Source organism: Brachypodium distachyon, chromosome 3 (assembly GCF_000005505.3).
Source record: "Brachypodium distachyon strain Bd21 chromosome 3, Brachypodium_distachyon_v3.0, whole genome shotgun sequence".
NCBI classification, from domain to species: Eukaryota; Viridiplantae; Streptophyta; class Magnoliopsida; order Poales; family Poaceae; genus Brachypodium; species Brachypodium distachyon.
This window is the reverse complement of record NC_016133.3, coordinates 48968982-48977262: the sequence shown is the minus strand read 5'-3', so window position 1 is coordinate 48977262 and position 8281 is coordinate 48968982. Positions and strand designations below refer to the sequence as shown.

General features: G+C 43.7%; 1 long non-coding RNA gene across 1 annotated transcript; it reads left to right on the top strand.

Moving 5' to 3' along the window:
- The first annotated feature begins 1280 nt into the window (after positions 1 to 1280).
- LOC104583796 lies at positions 1281 to 3935 on the top strand. Its single transcript, XR_001406652.2, has 3 exons — positions 1281 to 1666; positions 2229 to 2299; positions 2550 to 3935. It is a non-coding gene; the product is annotated as an uncharacterized LOC104583796 (long non-coding RNA).
- Positions 3936 to 8281: the final 4346 nt, after the last annotated feature.

Here is an 8281-nt window from a genome sequence, read left to right as displayed (position 1 = left end):
TCTGATTCTGACCGAGTGGGTAACGAAGGACGAAAAGTTTAGTTCCTCAAAAAATGCCTGGAAATGTACAGTCCCCTCTCGCGTGCGAGAAGAAACCGAGAGGATATGAATGAGTTGGATCGACCAATGCTGAAGCGGCGCTGTCACTCGAGAAAGCAGAGAATCGAACACCTGCGCTGCATGCGCACACCGCACACGGTACAAACGCGTGCAGTTTAGAATCCTGCCAAGTCTTGCTCTCTTTCGGTCGTGCCATCGGACGCAATGGTACTAGTCCAGTAGGAGTACGTGACAACTGACAACATCGGGAGCAGCGAGACAACCGAATGGAAAGGCCGAGGAACCACGGACACGTACCGCGAGGAATAGGAACGGGTCTGGCTGGCGACGTGATCGCGGCCCGCGCGGGTGGTACAGGACAGGACGGCCGGGACAGGGAAAGTGGAGGACTGGACTGACGCGCGTCCGCGGCCGCTGGCGCGCGCGCGCGCTGTTGCTCCGCACGCCCTCGATCTCCATCACAACAGGCAACAGCGCCAGTACGTGAGATGCGGCCGGCTAACATGTCCGTGCGGCTAGTCGGCTACGACTTGACGGGATCTCGGTGGTGTTGTGAGCCCAACCGGACAAGAGGAAGGCCGAGGCGCCCGGCAGCTCGCTGTCTCCTCTAGCTCGCGCTGTTGCCGATCGCATCGCTCTCTGCTGCGGTTGCTGCTTCGCCAGGGCCGCTGTCTCGTCATGTTTCTTTGTTTTTTCGTGGGAATGTTGTGGGCTCAGCGGGCTCAAATCATGGATCGATGGATGGATTCCTGTTGCCAATTCGATTGCGTGCTCCGTCTATATCTCGGTCGGTGTAGCAGCATGTATCAGTCTTGCGCGCGTTTGACTGTTTGTCTGTTTTTTCGCTCGAGAAATAGACATGCCCTAGTTAATTTGACGTCAACGAATTCTTCGATTACAGCAAGAGTTGGTGAAATCTTCCCGCGTTCCAAACGTCTGTGCAAGAAGCATTAAAAAAACAAAAACAGGGAAACCTCCGTTTGGGGTGGGGCTTCTCTGTTCCATCTTCGTAGTTATGTACTTATGCAAAGTTCATGCACAGAACCTTTCTATCTATAAACTTTATAAAGTTAAAACCCATTAAATGCAGTTAATTTAGCAAGCTCAACATGCAGCCTATCCACGTCATCAAAATTGTTCAGTCCGTTCGATGAAAATTTGTAAGGCTCAGATTCACCGGACGTTGTTCTTCTTTGGGCTAAGAGAAGGATTGATCAGGTGGCTTTCTAACTTCCCTTTTCTTTCTCCCTTGTGAACCCTCACCACGAACTCCTTCTCCACCCGGCTCCCCTTCTTCCGACCACCGAATCAGGCGGCCTCCTCTTCTCTCCTCCAGCCTCTTCACCTGACCGGCTCCGCCGGCTCACTCTCCGGCAACCACCACCAGCGCCACCTCCATGTCAGGAGAGCACGGGATGGGAAGGAGCCCGGCAGCTGCCCTCCTCCCTCCCCTGCGCTAGACGCCGCTGGATTCGGGCTCCCCTGGCAAGGGCACCGCCGGATCTCGAGTCCCCCGACCCCGACTTCGCCGGATCCATGCCAGCCCCGCCGCCGCCCAAGCTCCCCGACCCCGCCTTCGCCGGATCCAGGCCAGCCCCTCCGCCGGGTAAGTTATCTCTCCCTCTCTCACACTCTCTCCCTCTCTTACCCTAGCAGATGAGCGAGGACGCCGCCGCCACCGGCGGGGTCGTGGGAGCTGTCGGCGGAGTGCCGTGTATCGGGTCGGGCCACCGTTGGTTCGAGGCCCTTTTGTTGTATGCAAATTCATGATTTGTAATTCATCGATTTGTGATTAATTCATGGATTTGTAGTTTGTGGATTCAATTTGTGATTTGTTGATTCCCCATCCAGGCCTATGGCCTATTTCTTTTTCCAAGACGAAAATGATATCAGTGGCGGTGCCATGCAACAGCCATTGCTGGTACCCCTCCAGTGGCCAGTAACACCACCGCCACTGTTGGTGTTGCACCAGTGGCGAGAGATTGGTGGCGAGTCGTATGCTTGTCCTAACCACGTTTTCAGACTGCCACTTCTATTTTGATTGTTTAAATATCTTTTTCCATGTCTATATTCTGGCTGCAAATTGTGTGTTTGACGAATACATGTATATTATATTGAGAGAAAAAGATTATGATTTGTTGTGTTTTATGTGCGTATCCTCCATGCAGGCATTTGGGTGAAGAAGATTTCTACATCCCATAATTGACTCCATCCAGTAAGGCTACTCTGAGTCTTGACGGTATTTCTTCAGCATGCCTCCTTTTTCAGTTGTTCTACATGTTGCATTGCCCATTGTTGTGTTTTGCATTTGTTTGCCAGCATTAAGCACCTATCGTACCCACACAGAATTATGTTTCCCTCTATAGCCTAGACCCTTCTTCCAATTGTGCCTTCTCTTTAATTTACAAGTTCCGTCAGCATTTGTTGCAACATAGCTCCATTTGTAATCACTCTACACAACTAACAATTGTCATATTTTACTCAATCAGGTACAAGCTTCCTCTAATAATGACAGATGATACAAAAAGCATGGAGACAATTACTTCCACTTTTGTAGCTGAAGATTTGGTTGAACAGACTGCTCTAGAAGCTTCTCAGAACATGAATATAGATCCCTCGGACCACGCAAATGCTCTTCCAAAAGGCATTGGCAAACAGTACTTCACCATAGGAATGAATCCGGAGTATTTTTCAATATCTCTATCAATTATGTGCTGAAAAAGAGTTATCCAATTGACAATCTAAACTTCGATACATTGTTACCAGCCCCACGGGTCACACCACTACTCTTCTCTGATACTATCACATCACTTGATTATTTCTTCTAATAAACTGGCATTTTCAGGACAACACAAAGATATATTATCGCTCCAAGCTGCCACCGACATGAATTCATCTCAAATGTTTGTCATCTAATTTTTTTCCTTTCAAGGTTCTAAGGTCTTACTTTTCCATCTGAAATTATTTTGGACATGCAGCAATTCCAGTTCAGGTGTTACTATACCACCATCTACACAAGAGAAAATTTCAGACAAACAATCTGAAAGTCTTTTCCGAACCAAAATTAGTTCTTTTAGTTTCTAATTTGTAGCATGATATCAGCTCAAGTACCAAAAGACAGCTTGATTTTGAGCAGAACAATGGTGAAGATATTCAAAGGTATTCCATTTGTATTTTGTTTCCTATTGCACCATAATTTTCCATATGATATATATTGTCATATCATCCGTAGCAATGCCAAACCGAATGCTAATTGCGACATAAGCAAAGGTATGTGCTACTTCCACAATAAGTAAACTAAATACGTACCATTTTAAAAGTTTCTAACTTCTCATATAGTTTTCAAGAAGATCCCACCTCTTGACCGATCTTCTCAGCAACACGAGATGATCACTTTCATCAAATATAAATAAATACAGGTAAACCTCTAAATGTCATCACATCTGCAATCTTCTTATTTTTGGCAACTATACTCCTCTCTGCCACATTACTAAAAAGGGAGATCTGAAATACTTTACACATTGCCAATTTGATCATATACTTCCAAATAAACTTTCTGTTTCAAATATTCGAACAAGTTTCTGTTTAAAATACTAACATGGTTGTTCATGGATTATATGCAAGTCAATGTGCAGAGCTGTTGATGCATAAGGATCGATCATGGCATCCTGAATGGATATGCGCACCTACTGTGCTTCATGCACATCCCCCACATCAGTCATGATAATTACTTAGTTGTGTTTGCGAACTTTTCAATGATTTGTGGTGACGTCGGATGTATTTTGCTGCAATGATGTTACCTGCAACGTATTATGTACATCCTTTCGTTTGCTTTGAGTTACATGATGTTCTCCTGACAAATAGTTCAGTCTACATATTTTTTTGCAGTCATACAACAAATTATTGGTACAAAAGATAACTTATTACAATATAAATATATTTTTATGTTTTCTCTTCAATCCTTGCGAGTCCTCGTACTCTTATTTCTCCCTACAAAATCATTACGAATCAAACGTAATATAATTTTACATAATGTTTATTGAGATATTTTGTTTACCGATTCTATTTTTCTCTGCATGACCCGCAGCAACGCGCGGGGAATCCACTAGTTATTAATCATCGTCCACTCTGGAAGCTTAAAGTTTCACTTAAATAAAAAAAATTCTTCATGTGGTATTACACGGAGAAATTATTCTCGCTTTGGACAACCTTTTTTTTCATTTTCTTTTTTGGCGAGAAAGGTCAAAGGACAACCTTTTTAGTTGCTTTGCAGCTTTGGTGCCCACTAAACAAGGCTTTCTTGCAAGGAGGAACCAGAGTTTGATCCGTAGTTCTATTCCAGTACGCGCGCAGCAAGCAAGCAAGGAACATGCAAATTTTCTTCTTTGTACACTCGATGGACAAGCAACATTGGGGAGAAGAAAATACGGGACAGTACGTGAATCTTGGCAATTAATCGTAAGATTTTGCACGCGTAGACCGCAACGCCATGGACTTGACAGCTTCATGCCCATTCTGTCCGGCTGTCCCCCCTCCCCTCAAGTCGCTTAACACCTCTCTCTCTCTTTCTCTCCTTGTGTGGATCGGCCTCGGATCTGTATCAAATCGCGGCAACTGTTGACGGATCACTCCGGGCACCGCGTGATATTGCTGCATCCGTTCTAGCTGCACAAGTGTACTCCTCGGTGGGCTGGCATTGGCCTAAGCGGCAGAAGGGCTGAGTTGATCTGTTGATGTCTGCCTTTCATGCCCCTGGCCCCTGTAGAGAGTGTAGACACAGTTTTTTTTTTCAAACTAGAGTGTAGTCACAGTTCAATCGACACATTTGCTGCTTCGGTTGAGTTCCTGCGTCCACCCACTCATGGCTTGGTTCAGATTCTCAATTGGCCTCTTCTGGAGCAAGGGCTTCAATTTCTTTAGGATTCCCATATAGCACGCGTTTGAATCCTTAGGTTTAGGATTCGAGTAAGGGAGGGTCTATTGCTCAATCGCTTAAGAAACATTAGTTATTTTTTAGTCGACAATCGTAGCCATTCAACGAAGATTTTCTTATCCATCAGAACTACATTAATTTTACACGAATCTCAATGATTGAATCAAAATGTTATTATCATCGACTAAAAAATAGTTATTTGTCAGTCGCCTAAGAAATAACAAAACCGTTAGAGTAATGTATAAAAAAAATTCAGTGTTGTGTTCAATCATATTGAGAGATTGAAAAGGAGGTACATACTAAACAGCGCATCATTAAATTCAATCATAATTACACCCAAAATACCGCTTGCCTCCCATGTCAACGAACCCTAGTAGCGGTTGGAAGCTGCTCATATGCATGCCCCTTGCTGCTATCATCTGTTGTTGTGACTAGGGGTGGGCGTTCGGTTTTAACCGAGAATTCAGTTCATTTTTTTCGACTTTTCAGTAATTCGGTTAACGAGAAATATCAACCAAAATATGGTCGGTTTTTAGCTAACGGACAATTCAATTAACCAAAAATTCCGGTTCGGTTTCGGTTTAAACCGATATAACCCAACTTGTGAACTGACAATAAAATAGGCAACATGAAATTATGAATTTTAGCAGAATTTGCAACACATATATAACTCGAAGTTTTAAATTGAGAAACTTTGACATAACTGAAGCTCTTGCGGGCTTTAAGTTGCATCAAAGTTAAAAAACACTTCATACACAACATATAATAAGATAGATATAAGTGTATAACGACATAGGTTTAGACTATTTATTAGCAATTCGATTAACCGAGGTTAATAACCGAATTTACCGAATTAAATTCGGTTAATTACACTTAGCAACCGAAATTAGAAACGGTTAATTCAGTTTCGGTTAATTCGGTTTCGGATAATTTGGATTCGGTTTTCGGTTTCGGTTTTTTACGCCCGCCCATACCGTGACAATTGCCCATGGCCATACTGGCGATTGGCGGGGGCAGACCCGCAAGCTGGTTGATGGCGTGGGGCCCCGCGCCACCCAATAATTTTTTAAATTACATTTTATTAGTGAAATCATTAAAAATATAAAAAATATATAATCAAGGTGTATTTGTCTCATCCAATAATATTAAGAATACGGTTTTTGCCCCACCAAATATTGAAAACTGGGTCCGCCACTAGCGACTGGCCTTGGTGGCATGCATTGGGTTCCCGACACTCGTGGCGAAGGGGCACTGCCGAAAGGGCTGATGCCGTTGACCCTTCAATGTTGTGGGCGTGAGAGTTGGCATTTTTTTCCTTAGGTATCAGATGTTGGGTTGGCCGAAGCTTTGTTCCTAGGGCAAGGCGCGAAGGACTAACCTTGCAGCGGTATGGTTTAGGTAGCGTTTGTGACAATTTGACTGAAAGCTTTGCCCGAATTTTGTCGGTGTTGGCGATGGCGGTGCTCTCAGACATTGTTTTCTTCTTGAAGGTGTCGCTCTAGAGCCCCGTCATCCTTCCAACTCTCGAGATGCAAGCATTATCTGGAACAATTCTGTGTAAAGCCTATGTAGGTTACTACACATATATAGTGGTCTCGTAGCTTGCTCCAGTAGAGGTCTCCCCTTTCAAGCAAAAGCCTAAATTCGGCAATCACAATCGGTCAATGGCAACGTCTCTACATTTTGCTGGAAGCATTGTTTTGGAGTTGTCCACCTTCATTTGGCATATGAGCTGGTGTAAATGTTGTCAGTGGTTCGGCTGTGGCAGGCTAGTAGTCGTCCAGGCATGTCTTGCCTTGCTTTCACACATCCAGAGAGGACTAGACCGCTCCCCTCTGGTTATGGCTTTTCTCTCCCTTGACGAAGAACAATATGTTTTTGTGCACTTTGTTGGTGTGTTTGACGGCATAGTATTAGTGTGTGCTTAGATGGTGACCATAACCAACCATGCCAAAAATAAAATTTGTCATGTGTCGAAAATGAGGACTCTTGGTCGATTGGACGGTACCTAATTTTTTGCATGCCCGAACTTCCTAGTCAATGCAAAAGCCCTAGAGCATCTCTAGCGGATTCCGTAAAAATCCGGCAGTAAAAGCCATACAAGGTAGACCATAAAACTGTTTTACGATATTGATCTGCGTTCGGCGGATAGATCGCTTTAATTAGTATAGTTTTACGGTACCGTGCGAGCACGGTGGATTTGATGGTGACGGGCGCGTGGTGGAGGTGGAGGAAAATAAGAGTTGGACCCTTAAACGATTGCCGGATCCCTAAATATAGTGTGCGGGCAAAATGTTTTACGGTGACCCCTAAAACTTTTTTCAGGGCATGCTACTTTAAAAGTTGTCAGAGCTTTTTTTTTCGCGCAAAACCCAAATATTTACGAGTCGGGACTATATAAGAGATCTGCTAGAGATGCTCTTAGTTATTCCATTTTGAGTGGAACATAAACCTGCTGAACACCAGTTTTATAACTCGGAATTACTGAGATCTAAATGGAACGACCTTGTTTTCAGCAACAGGACATATCCAATTATGAGAGAGAAAAGGGCTAATTGCACTACTAATTAAAATCCTTTTCGATGTCAAGTTCATCTTGAAACCACGTTTATTTCCTAATTAAACTGAGACTAAATCAGGGAGGCGAATACGGTGGCGGACAGTCTGAGTAGCTTCCTAGCCAAAAGACGTTTGGACGATCCGCCTAATGTAATCCTTCATTTGTTAGTTAACGATGTAATGGAAGGTTATACCCTCTCAAAACAACTGATACTAAATCAGAATATAAAAAAACGGAAGATTCCGCGGACCATGAAATTGCTCTTGCCAACAATGGCTAAAACATGGACAGCCAAAACTTTGAACAAAAATATTGGCTAGCCAATTTTGATATGGTCGATTTGGGCTCAAAAGGCTGTGGAGCCGTAGTTTTTCCTCAGTTTCCATTTGACTCGAGCTTTGCAAGGTTTCCCTTACAAACTGGATCTCAATGGAATTGCAGGAACCTGCCCAACTTTGTAATGTTCGTCAAGAAATTCAATCAAAATCTAAAGAACACGTATTTCTCTTCTCCACACTAGTAATTTCTTATAAACTTCGAAACTCACCTGTTATTTTATCATAGAGAGGGATATAAGCACGGTTGTGCAAACAGACGATTCCTGTTCTAAAAAAATCGTCCAGATCAGGATGGTCAATTTGAATTTAGGACCATCGAATACTACCCTGCACCAACCCCACTTCTAGCCTTATTCTGGCCCCAGCACATGCTCAGCATATCAGCAACAA